Below are 22,455 nucleotides of genomic sequence, written 5' to 3' on the forward strand. Positions count from 1 at the left end.
GAGGGGCAAAATCATGAGGTGTCTCAAGAAAAAAAAAATGGCACAGAGCCAAGATCTAACTGCAAGATTGTAAAAGGAGTAAGAACAGCAGGCCTTCCCACTCTGAACCTGGACACAGCCGGCCTGAAACAGAGGTGGGGCCAGCGGTCCTCACCAGAGGGTTACCTGCCAGACCAGGAGAAAGGGCATGGACATTCAGAGGAGTGGCCGCCCTAGGCACTCCATGCCATGCTCAGGAAACCCCAAGTGCACAGAATCGGGCAGGAGAGAAGCCCTCCAGCACAAAAGGCAAAATTAGGCAGACAGGTCCTAACGTTACCTATAGGCTAGCACATTGATTAATTTTTTGTCTCCAGCATGACAGAGCTTTTAGTCTTAGAGACTACAAATAAGGGTTTCCCAGGTGACTCAGTGGTAAAGAACCTGTCTGCCAATACAGGAAACATAGGAGACGCAGGTTCGATCCCTGGGTCGGGAAGATCCCCTGGAGGAGGGCATGGCAACCCGCTCCAGTATTCTTGCCTGGAGAATCCCATGGACACAGGAGCCTGGTGGGCTACAGTCCATGGGGTTGCAAAGAGTTAGACACACTAAGCAACTTCGGATGCCTGCACACACGATAAATGAATGACTAGAGGGAGGCTTGGAGACACTGAAGTCACCTTACCCAGTACTATGTCACATTATCCTTAGTGTCTCTGCCCTTTCCTCATGAAGGGAAATCAGTTAGTTAGGCCCCCGGAAGGAAATTCCCAGAGATTTTGTGGTTAGAATGTGAAGGAGTCCTGGAGGGGAAGTGTCCAGGGTTGACTGTGAGGTCTGACGTGAGCAGCCTGGAGGCCCTGAATTCCCTCTGAGTGATGTGCTGAGTCACAGGGGACCCACACTGTAGCTTGCCATCAGTTTTCTTTCCCCATAAGGTGCAAGATGCCAGCTTCCAGGTCATTGAAATGCAGGCCCGATTCGGGAAGACTAGAGCTGGAGCCCTGCAAGGATGCTGAGATGAGGCGGCCCTGGGACAAAGATGAGGCCAAAGAGCGAGGAGCAGGAGGCCAACTCCACCTGCCTCAGGCTAGAGGTGCCAGGGGAGACAGCCCTGGGTGCTCCGTGCTGTGCTTACAAAACACAGAATCTGGCAGGAGGGAAGCCCTCTGGCAGCAAACCTCCGCTGACCCCTCATCTGAGCAGAGGTTGGCAAACTGCAGCCCACAGCCTCCTTTTGTCAGTAAAGTTTTATTGGACTGCAGCCACACTCATGTGTTGACGTCTTAGCCATGGCTACTCCATACAGAATCGAGTAGTTGCTACAGAGACCTAATAGCCACCGATCCTAAAATATGTATTATCTGGTTCTTTACAGAAAGGATCTGCTGCTGCTGCTAAGTCACTTCAGTCGTTTCCAACTCTGTGTGACCCCATAGACAGCAGCCCACCTGGCTCCCCCGTCCCTGGGATTCTCCAGGCAAGAACACTGGAGTGGGTTGCCATTTCCTTCTCCAATGCATGAAAGTGAAAAGTGAAAGTGAAGTTGCTCAGTTGTGTCCAACTCTTAGCGACCCCTTGGACTGCAGCCCACCAGCCTCCTCCGTCCATGGATTTTCCAGGCAAGAGTACTGGAGTGGGGTGCCATTGCCTTCTCCAACAGAAAGGATCTGTGGAGTCTCAATTTCAGATACAAAATACAAGAGCTCGTTTAGGCAAGCATTGTGTTAATGGCAGGCAGGTGGTCCTCCCAAACCACCTTCTAAGTAGTTATAATATTAGCCTCAGGAATATTGGGATTATAGAGGTTAATTCACCAGCCTGCAACCCTACAATCAGGAAGTGACGGAGTCCAGCTTGCAGTCCCCATCTGACTTAAAGCCTCTGCTTAGAACTCTTAGGTCAGGCTTTCTTTTTCTTTTCAATATTTATATATTTATTTGGTTGCCCTGGTTCCTGGTTGCGGCATGCTCACAGAATGTGAAGTCTTAGTTACTGGCATGTGGGATCTAGTTCCTTGAATAGGGATCAAAACTGGACCCCCTGCACTGGGAGCACGGAGTCTTAGCCACTGGACCACCAGGGAAGTCCTGTGTCAGGCTTTTTAGAGCCTCCTCTCCCTGAGACACTACTCTGCTGCTCAAATACCCCCCGAACCCCCCACATACCCTGAGGGCTCAACTCTGGAGCCTCATTTTGCTTGAATATTTTGAGAAATTGTGCTTTGAAATTTATGGAGAGAGCAGTTCCCTAAACCCCTGAACTGCATGTGTCAAGTGCAATTTCTACTTCCTGATTAGCAGCCCGTCTCTGTGTTTGTCACAGCCCAGTGGAAGGAGCAGGTCTCATATGCAAAGAGAAAGCCAACACCCCATAAACTCCCCCCAACACATACACAGCTCCCATCCTAACTCCTCGGTGTTGTGCTGGAGAAACCACTTTGAAGAATGAGACACTACGTGTGAAATGATCACAGAAGTCAAAGGAACAGAAAAATCAATGGATATAAGGGGAATTTGTAGAGAGTGGAAGGCAAAATAACTTAACAAAAATGAGAAAGCTGGGACTGAGAGGGAAGCTGAAGAGAGAAGGGATATATGTATATGTACAGCTGATTCACTTTACTGTACACCAGGAGCTAACACAACATTGTAAAGCAACTATACTGCAATTAAAAAAAAAAATAGAAAACTGGTATGCTGCAGGAGCAGGATCTAATCCAAGCTTCCAGTCCCTCGGCCTTTGTTCACTTTGCTGTGCTGCTTCAGTGTTACTGGCCTCCGCACCCACCTCTGAGCTACTAGGCCCGCTAGACCGCTGCACTGACGGCTGCTGTTGTTATTGTTTGGTGACTAAGTCATGTCCGATTCTTTGTGACCCCATGACTGTAGCCCACCAGGCTCCTCAGTATACTTGCCTCTCCAGGCAAGAACACTGGAGTGGGTTGCCATTTCCTTCTCCAGGGGATCTTCCTGACCCAGGGATAGAAACCACATCTCCTGCATTGTCAAGCAGATTCTTTACCATTTGAGCCACTAGGGAAGACCTTTATATCATACATAAATACATACATGACTTAAAAATAATTTTAAGTGCCCAAATAATTAGAACTAGTGATTATCTCGGCATGGTGAGAAAATAAGGAGCTTATCTTATCCTTATACTTTACATATTTTTGAAAGATCTATAAACATAAAAACAAAAAACAAATTTTAACAATATTCAGGAGATCTTGTGGTCTAGTGGGAAGAGATGAGTTTCAACAGTGTGGCTGGTCAGAGAAGAGAACCCCTCTCCTGCTTTGCTTTATTTATTTAATTGATCCAGATGTGGTGGGGATCAGAACCCCCAGATGCTCACTGCTATACAGTAAGTTCAGCACCCAGCACCCTGTAATGTCACCACCAAGAGCATGGGATCATGTTATTGATGAGAAAGGCCAGGTCAGTGCCTACCTCCTCACTAGCCAGGCAACCTTGAGTACAGCATTTATTTTCTCTGACATTTGTTTCTTCATGTGCGAAAAAAGAGGTCATAACAGCACCTACTCACAGTGTGCGTAAATTATTTAGCACAGGGTCTGACAGCTAATAAAATGAATGGTTGCTGGTCTTGTTATTATTTTTATATTTTGATCTCCTCAGTCTAATATATCTAAATAATTAATAGAAGAGGACATTCATGGATGCTAAACAGAGCAGATGGTTGCTTTTTCACAGACGTTTCAGACGTTTAAATTTTAAAGTAAAAGGAAACTATGTCTTTGTGGGGATGATTTGTTTTCAAGTCTCTCTAAACAAAATGCAGCAGGAATCCTCCTCTTGCATGAAATAAGGAAGCCCAGGTAAATATGAAAGAAAATTTTTTTCTTCTTTCTGACCCTTTTCCCGCCTACAGAGGATCCGTGCCTGCATTGTATTGCCCCCAGGAAGGAGCTAATCACCTCTCAGCGATGCTGGTCAGAATCTGCACAAACTCTCACTAAACAGAATAAATCGGCAAATGGGGAAGTGTTGTCAATAGCTCAGTTCCTATTTATTTCCTCTTCTTTACAGCTTTCTGCTCTCTTTGAACATGTGCACTATTGGTACAGCAGTTATCTGCAGAGCAAGTGCTGCAAAGCAAGCTGAAAGTAGTGAAAGAAGAAGTGTCAGTCGCTCAGTCACACTGGCCTACAAGAAACATCAGGGCCTATTGGCCTGACACCATCCATCAGACGTGGGGATGAGGTGAACCATCCATTCTGGGTGACTCCACGGCTGCATGTAGCCCTGGAACCACCCAGGAGAAGCCAGCAGAGGAGCCGGCCGATGGACCTGAAGAGTGGGATGAACAGCACATAGCTTCTGCTTTGAGCCTTTACACCCTGGTGACTCAGTGGTAAAGAATCTGCCTGCAATGCAGGAGACCCAGGTTCAATCCCTTTGTGTCCCAGCAGGGCTGTGTGGTCTAAGGTCTGAGTATGGTCCAGGGGACATGAGAGGCAGTGACTGGAGGTACTGTTACTGAGCAGGACTCATAGGGCCTTGGGGATGGGGTGGGGACAGAACCCCTCCCCCACACTTTCTGCTGCAGCTCCTCTCTGAAATACATAGACGGCAGTATTTGATGCACATTTCCTGAGCTGTTTTGCAGATATAAAGAAAACCACCCTCTCCACCAAGCGGAAGGTGTTAACTACTTGAGACCCTGAACACACAGCCCAGGCCTCCTATAGCCTAAGGACTGATGCTGTTCACCCTGTGACACAACCTGCAGCCTCCCCATCAGCCAATCAGAGGATTGTAGGCGAGCTGATCACACACCCTGAGGCACCCTCCCTTACCTGCTTTTAAAAGGGTTTTGCTGATACCCTTCAGGCAGTTTGGGGGAGCTAGGGGCTTTTTAGGGCATGAACCACCCTTCTGCTTGTAGGGCCCTGCAACAAACCTCTGCTCCAAACTCCAATGTTTCCATTTGTTTGGCCTCACTGTGTGTGGGCGCACAGACTCGCGCTGGCACAAGTTTGGGATACTGTCCAGGGTTTTGATGTATGTGGTGAACCAGCCACCAGTATGTGGTGCTTTCTCATCATTGGCCAAAATAAATAGATCTAAAGTCAAAACGAGGGTACCCATCGTATGATCACGCCTCATGTCGGAGGCTAGCAGAATAGGCCATTTCAAACAGACCACTTTGGCTTAAGGATTATTTTGATCTAAAGGCACCTGAAAGACAGCAGGTGCAAGAAGTGTGCTCAGATCACCTATTTTCCTCCTGGAGGCAGGAAATGAAGCTCCGCTATGAATGATACCCTCCAGTTCTAGGAGAAAAGAAGCATTCCCATTCCCTGAGAAGGGGAGTCGAGGTGGAGAGAAATCTGTACAAACTCTGATGAAATACCTTGACCTTCCTTTAGCCTCTGAGTATTTTAGTTTCTTCCCTATGACGGAAACTCTGTTCAACGTGCTATACGAGCACCAAGGCCTCCGGAGGCTCCCACGTGCCTGCAAGAATCTGCACTGTGCTGTGTGCTGTGCTTAGTTGCTCAGTTGTGTCCAGCTCTTTGTGACCCCATGGACTGTAGCCCACAAGGCTCCTCTGTCCATTGAATTCTCCAGGAAAGAATACTGGAGTGGGTTGCCATGCCTTCCTCCAGGGGACTTTCCCAACCCAGGGATCAAACCCAGGTCTCCCACATTGCAGGTGTATTCTTTACTGTCTGAGCCATAAGGGAAGCCCAAGTATCTGCACACCCTTCTGTAAATCTACTGTTTGTCAACTTAATTCTCAGCCTAATTGGAACCCCTAAGACAGTCAAGATAAAGCTTGGCCTTCTCGACAGACCCAGTGAAATATTTTTATTGCTGGTCGCTGCAATTCAGTGCTTTTCTTTTGTTTCTTTTTAAACCTTTCATTTAAAAATTTTTATTTATTCATTATTTTTGACCACACCATGAGGCATGTGGAATTAGTTCTTCGACCAGGGATCATACCCATGCCCCCTGCACTGGAAGTGCAGAGACTTAGCAACTGGCCTGCCAGGGAAGTCCCAGTGCTTTTCTTGTTTGGAGGCTTCCTAACCAAGAGAGGAAGGCTTCCAGCAGGGAACACAGCAATGTCACCACCATCTTGGCCATTTGTGTTCTCGGGTCATGTGGCCAAAAAAGTGAGCAGAGAAGAGAGGTTGCAGAGTCTGCTGGGGTACCATGGTCCTGCCATGGAGGAGACAGTGGGAGCTGTTACACTATGGGGGCAGGAAGAGGAGAATGGAGCCCAGACAACCCTTGGTCTTTAGGCTGCCATGCCTTGTGTGACACCTGAACATGGGCCGGTTTACTGAGGCTGAGATGCAAATGAAAAGCTGAGTTATCCCCGGGGAAAATGGAATGGGAGTGTGGCCTCTGTGCATGTTTCCTTCCCTGCCCGGAGGAACATCTGTTCATAATTTTAATGGTCTCCTTTCTCTTCCCTTTCCTTCTTCCCCGCCTTGTATGAGGCAGAGGTCCCTGGGACAAATTTCATGGAAGACAATTTTTCCGTGGACAGGGATGGTTTCGGGACGATTCAAGCACATGGCATTTATTGTGCACTTTATTTCTATTATTATTACAACAGCCCCATCTCAGATCATCAGGAACTAGATTCTGGAGGTTGGGGAGCCCTGGCATAAAGGGTATCCTAGTGATATTCATGTTGAAAATGTGACTATAAGTTGCAGAATATTTCAAGGGCATTACAACTGCTGCAGAAGCCCCTGTGTCTCCTGAGATGGCTGGAGCTGTTTTATTGAATGATGGTGGCTTGGACTGGATCCTGTGGAGAAGGGCCATGTTATTTCAGGTGGAAGCTGTCACTTCAAAAGTGTGAAGGTAGAAGGAAGGTTTAGGCAGGAGCTGAGTAATCAAAGGTGTGAGTGCAGGAAATAGCTCACAGTTTTGAGGATGTGCCCACCTGATTCACACATTCGTTCGAGTTGGGAGGAATGCCTCCTTACAAGTCTCCACGGGAAGCAGTAGGGAAACTGGCAACACCACGTGCTTCCTCTCCCAGCCTACGACCAAGAGGGTGGGCACACAGCCGTGCACTGACCAACTGCGTGTCCTCCCCCTGGACTCTGAGGTTTGCGTTTGTGGCACAAAGTCCCGAAGATCACTGAGACATGAGCCTGACAGCATCTTGGCCAGGTCACTAGTGGCCCCAAGCTGGGCTCTGTCCACAGCCCCACCTCCTACTTCTCAGGACTACATCCCTGATACTGAGCTCTCTGAGCTGCTTCATATATATGGGAGATTAATCCTTCATCAGTTGGTTCATTTTCAATTATTGATTAATACGTTTATGTGGAATCTAGAAAAATAGTACTGATGAACCTATTTACAGAGAAGAAACGGAGACGCAGGTATAGAGAATGAACTTGTGGACACAGCAGGGGAAGGGGAAGGTGCGACGAATCAAGAGCGTAGCATTGACATACATACACCACCATGTGTAAAACGGATAGCTAGTGGGGAGCCGCTGTAAAACACAGGGAGCTCAGCTCGGGTCTGCGATGACCTAGAGGGTGGGATGGAAGAGGATGCAAGGGAGGTCCAGGTGGGAGGGGGTGCATACATACACATGTAGCTGGTTCACTCTGTTGTACAGCAGAAACTGATACAACATTGTAAAGCAATTATCCTCCAATTTAAAAAAAAAGACTGATTCTCAGCCCTCTCACTGTTGTCATCAACAGCTCAACATCCTTCCTCTTCTGATGAACTTGCCGAAGTCTGTTTCTATCTCTTGCAACCAAGGATTGACTAGTATCCCAAGCAATCAAAAGCGCTCCTCAAAAATGAGACAATTTTCTAGCAAAGATTTTTTTCTGTATCTTTCTAGCAACCACTTTTAATCACAGCTATTGAAATATTTTGATAACATCATTTGACATCATGTTCATTAGAAAAGTTTTTGTAAGTAAGAAATTAACTTAAATGGAAAAATTAGAACATTTATTAAAGTTAGTATTATAAATATAAATTACAATTTGCTTCAAAATTTCAGAGTAGGCTGATGGAAAGCTAAAATACTTTGGCTATTGTAAAATCAGAAATGAGATAAGGTATAAATTACATATACAAGTATAATTTACATATACAATACAAATAACTACATAAATTATGTATATAATTTACATACACATGTACATATACAAGTATGTGTGTGTGTGTGTGCTTGTATACTTTCCTCCCAAACACAGATTTCCTTGTACTTTTTCCAGAGCTTCAGAATCAGATTTATCATCCTGCTAATTTTACATAGCATTTAATGAACATCTGACACCTCAGTAAACAATTTTTTGAGTTTCTTCTCTCCATTTGAAAATTTCTGAACCATTGTGAAAAGACATCTACTTTTAAAGACATAATATGTTCTGCTTCTATCGGAAGGTTTTGAGAGTTGATTTTCCCCTATAACTTATGTCGGCAGTAACTTTATGAAGCTTATTACATGTGCTTGACACGTCGACCGCGTCATTGAACATGCTGCTTGGTAGATAAAGATTAGTCATCAGTGTGAGGTTGTATTTATGGAAACATGAAATTTAAAACTCAAGTAATTCAATAATTCACACCTTGAAAAAAACATGTTCCAGAAGCAAAATTCCAAGATGATAACACTTCTTAAAGCAATCTACAGCTTCAATGCCACCTCTACTGAAATATCAATGCCTTTTTCTGTAGAAATGGAGAAGGCAGCACTCAAACTCATACAGGAGTGGGGTGCCATCGCCTTCTCCAACTAGGAAATCAGAAAAACTCAAACAGCCAGGTGTCCTGTATGTGAGTAAAAAGGACAAACCCTCCTCCAGGACTGTGGGCTCTTGGAAAGAAATGCCTTCAGGCTCCAACATTCCAGACTCTAGGGATCATAATGAAGGTTTTTCCTCTCGGGCTAGGATTAACTGTAAGATGGGCTTACAGAATCAAGGTTCCTCAACCTACAAGCTGATGGCAAAGTTGCAACATCATTAAAAATCCCTGTGTCTGTACATGTGTGGCCGAGTCCCTTTGCTGTTCACTGGAAACTACCACGAGGTTGTTAATCAGCTATGTGCATGCGGGCTAAGTCATTTCAGTCATGTCAAACTCTTTGCAACCCCATTGACTCCCACCAGGCTCCTCTGTCCATGGGATTCTCCAGGCAAGAATACTGGCCTGAGTTACCATTTCCTTAGGGAGGGGCACTCAGGCAGTTACCCACATCTTAAAGCCATGGTTCTCAGATCTGGTGACTGGATGGTCCAGCTCTTTTTGCTGTTTGGAATCACAGCACAACTGTGAGCTAGCTCTCCTTCTGAAAATGTCTCTGAACTGAGAAGTTCTGAACTCCTTATGATTCTTCTGCCTCACATCAAAGCCGCAGGCCCATCCTAATTAACTCCCTGTCTTTCAGAGATGGATGGAATAAGCTACTTGCATCTGTTTGATGTTCTTCCAAAAGCACAAATTACCCATTCAGCCCACCTCTAGCATCAGAGTCAAATGGGCTTGGGAAAGATGAAATAGAAGCAGACAAAACCTCGCCCCCCGACCCTCCACCAAATACTTGGAAAGTGGAGATAGAGAAAGGATTTTGTCTGTGGGATCTATGGTTTGAAGAATTCATGCAATTTCCTCCTCTTCTCCTGTTTTCTGAAGCGTTTTTTTTTTTTTTTTCCTCCACTTCCTCAGTCAATAAAGAAAAGCTGAGTAACAGCTGTTTCATCTCTTGCTCTTATAAATTGGAAATGGATTTTTTGTAACACAGCGAAATTCTGTACCACAAAAATCGATGAGCCCCATGGACAGTGGGAAAGGGATTTGACCTATTTAAGGATTAATGAAATATAGGTGCGAGCCCAGTGCTGAGCCTATGTCTCCAGCTTGGCCTCTGCCCACCTGCCTCCTGGGGAGGGACTGGGGGAGAGCTGCCTTTCTCTGGGTGATGCACACACTGGGCTAAGCTCTGATGGCTTCCACGCCTCTGATCCCACTGTTCCCATACCCCACCCTTCACTGCCTTCATCTGCCCAGCATGGTCCCCACCTGAACATCCCTCCATCCACAGAGCCCTCCCCGTCGGCATCTCCTGCTGTGGATCAGCCTTTCCTCTGAAACAGGGCTGAGCTCATTCCTCTGTTGTCTGTCCTCTGCCTCCAGGCCTGGGCTCCTGGAGGGTGGAGGTGACTCCTCCACAGGGAGCAGTTCTGAATTCATCACTTGGGTTCATCAGGATTGCCTGAAACAAGCACATAGACCCCTGCTCACCTCCATGCTTTATTCATCTCATTCCATGTCTCCAGTGCCTTCCCTCTGTTCTCCTCTCCAGGTGCTCAGATACTAACCATCCACTAAGACCAAGCTTAGAGCATCCCAGGTGGCACAGGGTGAAGAACTCACCTGCCAAACAGGAGACATAAGAAACACAAGTTCAATCCCTGGATTGGGAAGATCCCCTGGAGAAGGAAATGGCGACTCACTCCATGGAAAATCCCATGGACAGAGGAGCCTGGCGGGCTACAGTCCACGGGGTCACAAAGAGTCAGATGCAACTGAGCAACTATACACACATACACGCTAGACCAAGCTCAATTCCCACCTCCTCCATGAAGCCCTCTAGGACTCTTCTTCCTGACTCTGGTTGTACCTGCAACCTGACTCTGTTGGTTGACTCCTCCTCTGTTCTGTATAAAATTCTGGATCTCCTCCAAAGCTGGCCCTCTCCTACGACTCTATACTCTGTCCCTGGGTGGTTCCATCCACATCACATCACTGCCATGGTCTAGGTGCTGTTCTTCCTTTATCTTCATCTCTAACTTAATTTTAGTTGAATCTATTAAATTCCTTCTGACTATGCCACTGAACTATTTTAACAGATCAACATGGAACCCAAGATCTTTCTTTTCCCAAAGAGTTCTACCCATCATGAGCCTCACCTCGGTAACCAGAGTTATCCCCTACTTTGTAAAAATTTAAGAAGTGCCCTTTCCACTAGACACTACTCCCAGCATTGGAACTTTCTCATGATACATTAATTTTATCTGGGCAAGACAATGCCTCCACCAGCTGGAAACTCTTATTATAAAAATAGGAATCTGTGCTGTCAGGGGAATAAATGACAGCCTTTAGAAGTAACACCACCATTCTCTAAAGTACACCTGGTCACCCTGATGGGCTGAAATACAGGTGCCTTCCCTGTTAAAACCGTCTGGAGCACGTCACCCAGGCATTGGTTCTGAATGTTTACTTGATACAATGAAATAATTGAAAAGTGAAAGTGATGTCAGTCGTATCTGACTCTTTTCGACCTTGTGGACTGTAGCTTACCAGGCATCTCCGTCCATGGGATTCTCCAGGCAAGAATACTAGAGTGGGTTACCATTTCCTTCTCCAACCCACTATTAGCTATGTTCATGTTTTCTTAAAAGGAAAAGAAAATAAGAAAAACAGCATTGTTAAAATCATACCCTTGAAAGTTTCCAGAAGTAAACAGGAGGAGTGCCTGACATTCTTTTTTTATTATTATTATTTATTTTATTCTGGGACTTCTGGTGGCTCAGTGGTAAAGAATCTGCCTGCCAATGCAGAAGACATGGGTTTGATCCCTGGTCCAGGAAGATCCCAGAGCAACTAAGCCCGTGTGCCACAACTACTGAAGCCCATGTGCCCTAGAGCCTTTGCTCTGCAACAAGAGAAGCTGCCACAATGAGAAGCCCTGGCACTGCAACTAGAGAGTATCTCCCACTCCCCAGAACTAGAGAAAAGCCTGAAGAGCAACTACTTCTCAGCACAGCCTAAATAAATAAGTAGTATTTACTTATTTACTTGGCTGCCCCAGGTCTTAGTTGGGCTTCCCAGGTGGTGCTAGTGGTAAAGAACTTGCCTGCCAATATGAGAGATATAAGAGATGCCAGTTCGATTCCTGGGCTGGGAAAATCCACTGGAGGAGGGCACGGCAACCTACTCCAGTATTCTTTCCTGGAGAATCCTGTCAGGGGAGCATGTAATTCCCTCAGTTCTGTTTGTCACAACAAAAATTTGAAGCGACGGACGTTAAACCCCTCGGCGCATCACAGCTCTCAGACAGTCTGTGTTACAGCTCCGTGTTACAGCTCAGTTTTACTTAGAAAATAAAAGGAAAATACATCCTTGAGGCATGAGGGCATGCCAACCCAAAAGACACAAAGAGAAGTGAGAGAGAGAGGGAGAAAGAGAGACAGAGAGTGCATGCAAGCGCAGGAGAGAGACCCCTGGCCCTTTGGCTCCTCTTTTTATATGTTCTTTCCTCCCCGCTGGGCCTGCCCTATGTAAATTGGGCTAGCCAGGAGTGCTGTTTGTTCTACCTGAGGTCCTTATTCTGGTCCTTAGATGTTCCTTTGTTCTATTTTCACGGGCTTTTCCTTTCCTTGTCTTTTAGCCACCGCCATTTTGGACTCCTTTTCCCTATTCTAACTACCTAACAATCCCATGGACAGAGAAGCCTGGAGGGTTACAGTCCATAGGACTGCCAAGAGTCAGACACGACTGAGTGACTAAGCATGCACACACACATGGGTCTTAGTTGTGGCAGGTGGGATCTTAAGTTGCAGTATATAGGATCAAGCCTGGGCCCTTTGCACTGGGAGGAAGGAGTCTTTTCATGTGAAATTTAACTCAAAGAAAATGAGAGATCATTTATCCATTCTGTATGTAATAGTTTGCATCTACTAACTCCAGACTCACAGCCCATCCCTCCCCTACCACTTCCCCCTTGGCAACAAGGTCCTAGAGTATAGTCCAGGAAACTTTACTGAATATCCAGAGATAAACCATAATGGAAAAGAATATAAAAAACTTTATCTGAATGTAACTGAATCACTGTGCTGTGCAAAAGAAATTAACACAACATTGTAAATCAACTGTACTTCAATTAAAAAAAGGGAGGAGGGGGATCTCTGAGAAACTGATTTTTATCTTGTCTTCTTTCACTGCTTGTTTCTTTCAAATGTAAATCTTGACACTGCAAACACAAAGCTGACTCTAAAAAACAAAATAAAAAGAGAGAGAGTCTGAAATGTTCCAACTTGAAAGAGCAGCAGACAAATGGCTATGATGATGCAGCTGTACAAATGCTGATTGAAAAGGCAACTTGAAAGAGAAGAGCAGTGTTCAAAACAATTATTAACACTAGAGGCCCAGAGATCACTGGATAAATCATAGCTCAAATGAAAGTCTCTTCCTGCATATTCTAGCCAGATGTACTTGAATCTTCAGAAAATATTAAAACGCACGTCTCAGCTTTTCTAACATCTACATCTGTGTCTCCAAACTGTGGGACTTATTCTGAGTAACACGTGTGTAGGTGCTCAGTTGTGTCCAACTCTGTGTGATCCCACGGACTGTATGTGTGTGCTAAGTCACTCAGTCCTGTCCAACTCCTTGTGATCCCATGGACTGTGACCCACCAGGCTCCTCTGTCCATGGGATTCTCCAGGCAAGAACACTGGAGTGGGCTGCCATTCCCTTCTCCAGGGGATCTTCCCGACCAGGGATCGAACCCAGGTCTCCTGCATTGGCAGGCAGATTCTTTACCACTGAGCCCACAGGGAAGCCCTCAAGGAGGAAGATTGTCTCTTAAAGGTTCTGACCCTTGTGAGATAAAGGAATGCTATTCCCTAAGGAGGTACGTGAATGCAGATGCACAGTGCATACTAAAGGGGAGGGAGGAGACCCAAAAAGGCAAAGAAAAATGTTTAATTTCATAAAATGTGAATTTAATTTCACCACCCAAGAGAAATTTACATTAGCCAGACTTCCCACTTCAAGGCCCTTCTGCCCACCCACCACCATTATGATGCATGATTACTTACTTCATTGATTTTTAAAACACTGACAGGAGCTTCCCTGGTAGGCTGGTGGCTAAGATTCCATACTTCCAATGCAGGGGCCAGGATTTGATCCCTGGCTGGGGAACTAGATCCCATGTACTACGACTAAGACCTGGCACAATCAAATAAATAAATAAAATTTTTTTAGAAAAACACTGACAAATAGGAAATAATCATAAACAGGAATGTTAGGTTTAGGGAGGGTAATTATTCAATTTACTGAACTTGCAAAAGTCAAAACTTCCAAGACTTGGTACCTAAGGGAGAAATGCCACAAGGAAGGATGCTTGAAAACATCTGTTAAAGAAGCAGAGGTTGGGGACTTCCCTGAAGGCCCAGGGGTGAAGACTTGGCCTTTCAATGCAGGGGGGTGAGGGTTCAATTCATGGTCGGAGAGCTAAGATCCCACAGGCCTTTAGGCCAAAAAACCAAAGCATAAAACAAGCAATATTGTAACAAATTCAATAAAGACTTTAAAAATGGTCCACATAAAAAAAATCTTTAACAGAAAAAAAAAGAAGAAGAAGCACACATCAGTTATCAGAGCTGAGCTCCTGGAAAGGACAGAAGCATCTCCTCACCTTCAGAGCCCAGCTCCACACATCAAATTGGAAGATTTCTGAAAAAGAGTGTATAATATTCAACTTATCATTTTATGTGCACCAACTACTGTAATTTTATAAAAAATATATGAAGGCTATTGACAGGTTAATCATATCCTCCAGCTCAAAAAAAAAAAAAAAAAAAAATCTAGCTTAGAATGCACAGAAATAGTAACTAAAAGGAAATCATCCATTTTGCCTATGGTTATAAAAAGGAGAGAGGCCAGGGCGATGCCCTTCTGTCGCTATACACTCACCACACTCACTCAGGGACAGTGGAAAGCCCCATCACCCCTCTGCAACTCTGCTGCTTTTCAGGCAAGGTCTTACTGTGACAAAGGAATCGTGCAAGTGAAAAACAAATTAGTGCACTTAAAGTAATTTGCATTTGAAAATACTTCACTCCTTCTTGGCATCTTACATCTTCACTAGACTATTTAAAGATCCATAAACCTTATAGATATTTCAGAAGCCATTTTATGCTCCTTTTCCAATGACAAACAGTTTCTTCACTTCAATGTACTCTACATAGGTAAGCTTTTGGGGTGGGGGGGAGGGGAGGGTGTTCGTTCTAGGAGGTCTTGTAGGTCTTCATAGAACCATTCAGCTTCTTCAGCGTTACTGGTCAGGGCATAGACTTGGATTGCCATGATATTGAATCATTCTGTCATTTTTGAGACTGCATCCAAGTACTGCATTTTGGACTCTTTTGTTGACTATGATGGCTACTCCATTTCTTCTAAGGGATTCCTGCCCACAGTAGTAGATATAATGGTCATCTGAGTTAAATTCACCCATTCCGGTCCATCTTAGTTTTCTGATTCCTGGAATGTCGATGTTCACTCTTGCCATCTCTTGTTTGACCACTTCCAATTTGCCTTGATTAATGGAGCTAACATTGCAGGTTCCTATGCAATATTGCTCTTTACAGCATCAAACCTTGCTTCTGTCACCAGTCCCATCCACAACTGGGTTTTGCTTTGGCTCCATCCCTTCATTCTTTCTGAAGTTATTTCTCCACTGGTATCCAGTAGCATACTGGGCACCTATCGACCTGTGGAGTTCATCTTTCAGTATCCTATCCTTTTGCCTTTTCATACTGTTCATGGGGTTCTCAAGGCAAGAATAATGAAGTGGTTTGCCCTACCCTTCTCCAGTGGACCACATTCTGTCAGACTTCTCCACCATGACCCTTTCGTCTTGGGTGGCCCCACACAGCATGGTTTAGTTTCATTGAGTTAGACAAGGCTGTGGTCAGTGTGATCAGATTGGCTAGTTGTCTGTGATTGTGGTTTCAGTCTGTCTGCCCTCTGATGCCCTCCCTCAGTGCCTACTGTCTTACTTGGGTTTCTCTTACCTTGGACTTGGAGTGTCTCTTCACGGCTGCTCCAACAAAGCACAGCCGCTGCTCCTTACCTTGGACATGGGGTAACTCCTGTCAGCCGCTGCCCCAACTTTGGATGTGGAGTAGCTCCTCTCGGCCGCTCCTGCATTGTCACAGCCACCGCACTTCTGCACATGGTGATTGCAGCCATGAAATTAAAAGACACTTACTCCTTGGAAGGAAAGTTATGACCAATCTAGACAGCATATTAAAAAGCAGAGACATTACTTTGCCATAAAAGCTCCATCTAGTCAAGGCTATGGTTTTTCCAGTGGTCATGTATGGATGTGAGAGTTGGACTATAAAGAAAGCTGAGCACCAAAGAATTGATGCTTTTGAACTGTGGTGTTGGAGAAGACTCTTGAGAGTCCCTTGGACTGCAAGGAGATCCAACCAGTCCATCCTAAAGGAGATCAGTCCTGGGTATTCATTGGAAGGACTGATGTTGAAGCTGCAACTCCAATACTTTGGCCACCTGATGTGAAGAGCTGACTCATTTGAAAAGACCCTAATGCTGGGAAAGATTGAGGGCAGGAGGAGAAGGGGATGACAGAGGATGAGATGGCTAGATGGCATCACTAACTCAATGGACATGTGTTTGGGTGGACTTCTGGAGTTGATGATGGACAGGGAGGCCTGGCATGCCATGGTTCATGAGGTCATAAAGAGTCAGACACAACTGAGCAACTGAACTGAACTGAACATAGGTAAGCTTAGGGCTTCCCAGGTGGCTCAGTGATAAAGAATCCACCTGCCAATGGAGGAGACACAACAGATGCAGATTCGATCCCTGGATTGGGAAGATCCCCTGGAGGAGGGCATAGCAACTCACTCCAGTATTCTTGCCTGGAGAATCCCACGGACAGAGGAGCCTGGCAAGCTATACTCAATGGGGTTGCAAAGTCAAACATGACTGAGCAACTGAGCACACATAGGTAAGCTTAAAGATTGGATGGATTTTAATATGTAGTAAATATTTACACATGCTCATTTCCATGTACATGACACACAGGCAACTACTAGCATTTCCCATGCTGGACTGAATTTGAATTTGCTGGGCTTGTTTGAAGCACATTGCTTCTGATTCTTATATTAACATTGGTTGACTCTCATATTTTCGTTTTAAACTTATTTTTGAGAAAAAGTCAACACAAATGACATTTAACTGGGATGTTTGTACATTGACATTTTAAATTTTATGTTAGATAAGAGAAAACGCTAGGTGAAATTTAAATAAGGGCATTTTGTGGTACAGTGAAGCCGAGAACTGTAGGTATCAAAATGAAGCTTCCTGCACGGGTGATCATATCTCCAATTTCAACTCTAAAGTGTCTTGATCTTACTCCATCAGTTATGTGGTCGTAGTCAATGACTGAGACTCAGCTAACAACACAAATCAGTAAATAATGGCCTGCACAAAGACTTAGCCTCAGATTTTGCTGGGTTTGATTTCTTCAGTAACTTTGTTTTTTGGAGAAGATATACATGTTTGCTTAAATGCTGTACATATTGTAAATACTTGCTAAATATTAAGATTCCACCTTGCAATATGAAAACAATTTGACAGTGTGAATTTCAGTTCCAAACTGAGGCACCTGCAAGCTGTAATTTTGTGTAATCCACCCCAGAGATGACCCAGCCATTCAGGTCCTTGGATCCCTCTCCTGGGCACACCTGGGACCAGCGTGAGCCATCATATGGACATCAGTCTGTTAGCAACTAGCATGTGATGGTAAAGACATCACGTGAGGTGTGCCAGTGATCCTAGAAATCCAATGTTGAGACACCGAGCCTTGGAAAGTTAGTCTTGCACTCCACTCGCTAAATTGAGTCCTGAAATGGTCCTCCATGGTGATCATCATGGGCTGGGGAGGTAGCCTGAAGGTCAGGACTGAGGGAGGTGCGTGCAGGCAGTGCCTCCTTCCCAAGTCTGCTGCTGCTACTGCTGCTAAGTCGATTCAGTCGTGTCCCACTCTGTGCGACCCCATAGACAGCAGCCCACCAGGCTCCCCCGTCCCTGGGATTCTCCAGGCAAGAATACTGGAGGGGGTTGCCATTGCCTTCTCCAACCTTCCCAAGTCTAGACGCTGGTTAACAGGGACATGGTCAGCCTCCCGGTCTTCTCCACCTCTGTGACCCCAGAGCCCAGCCCCCTGTCTGCTTATGAAATGTGCTTGATAAATACAAGGAATGAGTCAGTTTTTTCTCCAAAGAGTGGTTTCATCTTATTTCTTGATGCATCACTTTTTATAAAATGGGAGGACAGCACTCAGAAATTTCAAAAAGCCCGAAAGAAAATGTTCATGATGTTTCCTCAGCTGTCAAATAAGATGAAACACAATTACAAAGCACATTAGGACTTCAGGCCTGGACCTGTTTCCCCCAAGGATCTCTAAGCAATCTCTCAAGCTCCCCTGATGAGCGTGAGCCCAATTACTGCCCAATTTGGAAAGAGTCACTATTTCTATCCTGAATTTCCCTTTGTTGCAAACACAGCATGGAGTCGCTTCTCATCCTTCTCGCAGCAATAAAAATCTACAAATGAAAAAGTGAGCCCAACTTTTCTCTAAAGTTGCTCTCAGTAGATTCTGAATCAACCTCCTGGAGAAGAAAACAAATATTTCTACCCATCACGCGGTCTGCCATTTTACAGGTACCCATTTCCAGATGGAGCATCTTTTGTATCCATTCAACAACTAAAGCCAGGTGTATTTCAGAACGGTGGTTGAGATGACCAGAGAGTAAAGTTTTAAAACACAGATGTAATCATTTTATCAAAAGTAGCTAGGTAGAAAACCTAGAAAAGTTCTCAGAGGAAAAAAAAACAACAAATTCATTTATTTATTTTTTAACTTTTTATTTTATATTGGAATAGAGTTGGTTAACAATTTTATAATAGTTTCAGGTGGACAGCAAAGGCACTCAGCCATACATATAGATGTATCCATTCTCCATTAAACTTCCCCCCCTCGCCCCAGTCCAGGCTGCCACATGACATTGAGCAGAGTTCACTGTGCTATACAGCAGAACTTGTTGGTTATCCATTTTAAATATAGCAATGAGTACATGTCAGTCCCAAACTCCCTAACTATCCCTTCATCCCATTCTTCCCCTATGGCAACCATAAGTTTTTTCTCTAAGTCTGTGAGTCTGTATCTGAAAAACTACAAATTTATTACTAACAAAAGCAAATACCACGTTCCTGGGGAAAGGTATTTATTCCTATTCTGCATGAAAATAGAATTTTGTTGAAGAAACATGAACTGAGAATGAGGCATTGCAATGAAATATCTATTCCATAAAAATCAATTCATTAAAATAGTGTTTCTTAAATATGACTGCACATCTGATAAAATCATAAATTGGTGTATATTGGAGTCAACTGTAATTTGATGTGGATAACCTTGGGAGCCTCAGGTCAGAAAAGGAGAATCCCACTGGCCTCCAGCGCTAAGAATTGGAAGTCCTGAATCCTTCCAGAGAGAAACTGAATAGGGAGGCTGGGGCCCTCCCTCCTCAGCTCACGGAGGGGTCTACCAGGGAAGAAGTGGGAAAACTAAGCAGGCCCTCCCTTTAAAAAAGGTCTCAGCTTGCCACTCAAACAATTAATACATTCTTTGAAGTGTGTGCAGTAGAATATTTATTACTATTTGCTTAGTGTTCAATTTGATAAATTCATATATTTATTAAGATAAAATTTAGAAAATCAGTTTCTTGAGAACTTCAACATCGACTATGAATCTGATTAATTATATGTCTAAAAACATGTTAAGTGATAATAACCAATTTAGCAAGGCATGTTTATTTCAGAGGCTCAAATGCCTGAAGCATCAGAAAAAAGAAACATAAATATAGTGACTATAAATGACTATTTCTTCACTTCTACTCAAAACTATTTTAAACTGTCAATGCTGTGGATCTACTTCATTTCTTTATTACTTCTGTTACTATTTGTATACATTCCTCAGGCTGCTGATATATTTATTTTGCTATTTTCCCTGTGGCTAAGCAGTAATATTTTTGATTGCTTACTGGTCCCGCCAGATCCCAGAGACAAGGAATTCCTTTTCAGGCCAGCTCTGGACAGGAAGCCAAGGTGCCTGGGCAACAGACACAGCTTCTTGCCCCAGAAAAGCTGCGAAAAATCAGCCTGTGTGACCTTTGCATAATTAAATTTCAGTAAGCCTTTTGGTGTGCGGTAAGGATATTTAACATGAGCTCTATCTTCATGACAGTCTTCCCCAATGGCTCAGTGGTAAAGAATCTACCTTCAACATGGAAGACTCAAGAGACGTGGGTTTGATCCCTGGGTCAGGGAAGATCCCCTGGAGTAGGAAATAGCAAACCACTCCAGTATTCTTGCCTGGAGAATCCCATGGACAGAGGAGCCTGGAAGACTACAGTCCGTGGGTTCGAGAAAGTGTGGATACAACTGAACGACTGAGCACGCATGCATTCATGCGTTACCTTCCTGACAAAATGTTATGTATACAGTACAGAACTGATGACTACGGGCTCAATACTGTACAGCTTATCTCCAGAACCTACTCATCTTTTGTAAATGAAAGTTACGCCTCTCGGAAAGCAGGGACATGAGGAGGGGCTAGTCAATGGGACCTTTCAATCCCAGACTTTCTCCCTAGGTTTTAGGTGTTTTTTGTTTTGCTTTTTTATCAATACTAGCCACATTCCTCCTTGCGGTAGGTGGATCAGTGGCCCCCAAAAGGTATGTCCACACTCCTCTCCTGGAACCTGAGAGCTGGACCTTATTTGGAAAGGGAGTGTTTTCAGATCCTTTTCAGTTAAGGATCTTGAAATGAAGGGACCATCCTGGATTATTCAGGGGAAGAGGGGCAGGGGGCTAAATTCGAGAACAAGTGTCTTACAAGCATCACTCAGAAGATACTTGACAAAAAGAAGAGGAGGAGGTAATGTGACCACAGAGGCAGAGACTGGAGTGATGTGGCCACGGCCAAGGGTCACCCGGAGCCTCCAGAAGTGGATCTAGAGTCTTCCCAGGCACCCTCAGAGGGACCAGGGCCCACCTACACCCAGATTTCAGGCTTCTGGTTGAGAGCACTGCAGAGGACCTGTGTCTGCTGCTTCACACCAAGTGTGTGCTGAGTTTGTTACAGCAGTCATAGGAAGCTAATACAAAGGTGCTTTTTAAATTTATTTATATTCTGTATATTTAAATTTTTTTCTGATGTGGATCATTTTTAAACTCTTTATTGAATTTGTTACAATGTTGCTTCTGTTTTTATGTTTTTGGTTTGTGGCCTCAAGGCATGTGGGCTCTTAGCTCCCCAACCAGGGATCAACCCCACACCCTCTGCCTTGAAAGGTGAAGTCTTAACCACTGGAATAGCAGAGAAGTCCTTTTTTATTCTTTTAAAAATTATTATATTAGTTTCAGATGTCTGACGTGGTGATTTTATACCATCAAACATTATGAAATGATCATGGCAATAAAACCAGTTACTACCCACAACCATACAAAGTCATCACATTATTGACCATGTTTCCTATGTATGCATTACACCCTAATGATGCTGAATTTATAGCTGGAGGTTTGTACCTCTTACTACTCTACTTCTAAAATATTTCTTGGCCTGTCTTACACAGTCCAGAGTCAGTCTTTAGGATACATTGCTATCTGTGTGTGTGTGTGTGTGTGTGTGTGTGTGTGTGTTCAGTCATATCTGAATCTTTGCGACCCCCTGGATCGTAGCCCACCAGCTTCCTCTGTCCATGGGATTCTCCAGGCAAGAATACTGGAGTGTGTTGATATTTCCTCCTCCAGGGGATCTTCCTAACCCAGGGATCAAACTCAAGTCTCCTTTGTTTTCTGCATTGGCAGTCAGATTCTTTACCACTGAGCCACTTGGGAAACCCATTGCTATCCATAGTCTGCTCAAATTACTAAAAAAAAAAAAACAAAAAAAAAACCATGTATTCCTCATCAGTATTTTATTACTGTTAGTAGGACCACGGAGAATTGATGCTTTTGAACTGTGGTGTTGGAGAAGACTCTTGAGAGTCCCTTGGACAGCAAGGAGATCCAACCAGTTCATCCTAAAGGAAATCAGTCCTGAATATTCATTGGAATGACTGATGTTGAAGCTGAAACTCCAATACTTTGGCCACCTGATTCAAAGAACTGAATCATTTGAAAAGACCCTGATGCTGGGAAAGATTGAAGACAGGCAGAGAAGGGGACAACAGAGGATGAGATCTTTGGATGGCATTACCAACTCGATGGACACGAGTTTGAGCAAGCTCTGGGAGTTGGTGATGGACAGGGAAGCCTGGAGTGCCGCAGTCCATGGGGTCACAAAGAGTCAGACATGACTGAGGGACTGAAGTGAACTGAGCTGGACTGAGGACCACAGAGAGGGTTCTTTCATGGTTGAAGGAGGACTCTCTTCCTCAGGTGCTGAAAGAATCTGTCTTTTTGAACACAGAGCCACCTGTTTGCAGGTGATCACAAGTCAGCTACTCCTTCCTGTTTGAGGGAACAGTACCATCTTTTTCTTGGGTTTCTTGCTTGTTTGTAGTTCTTGTTTTTCTTCTTTCTTACACATGTAAAGTGAAAGTGTTAGTCACTCAGTCATATC

This window comes from Bos taurus, chromosome 11 (assembly GCF_002263795.3).
Source record: "Bos taurus isolate L1 Dominette 01449 registration number 42190680 breed Hereford chromosome 11, ARS-UCD2.0, whole genome shotgun sequence".
NCBI lineage: Eukaryota > Metazoa > Chordata > Mammalia > Artiodactyla > Bovidae > Bos > Bos taurus.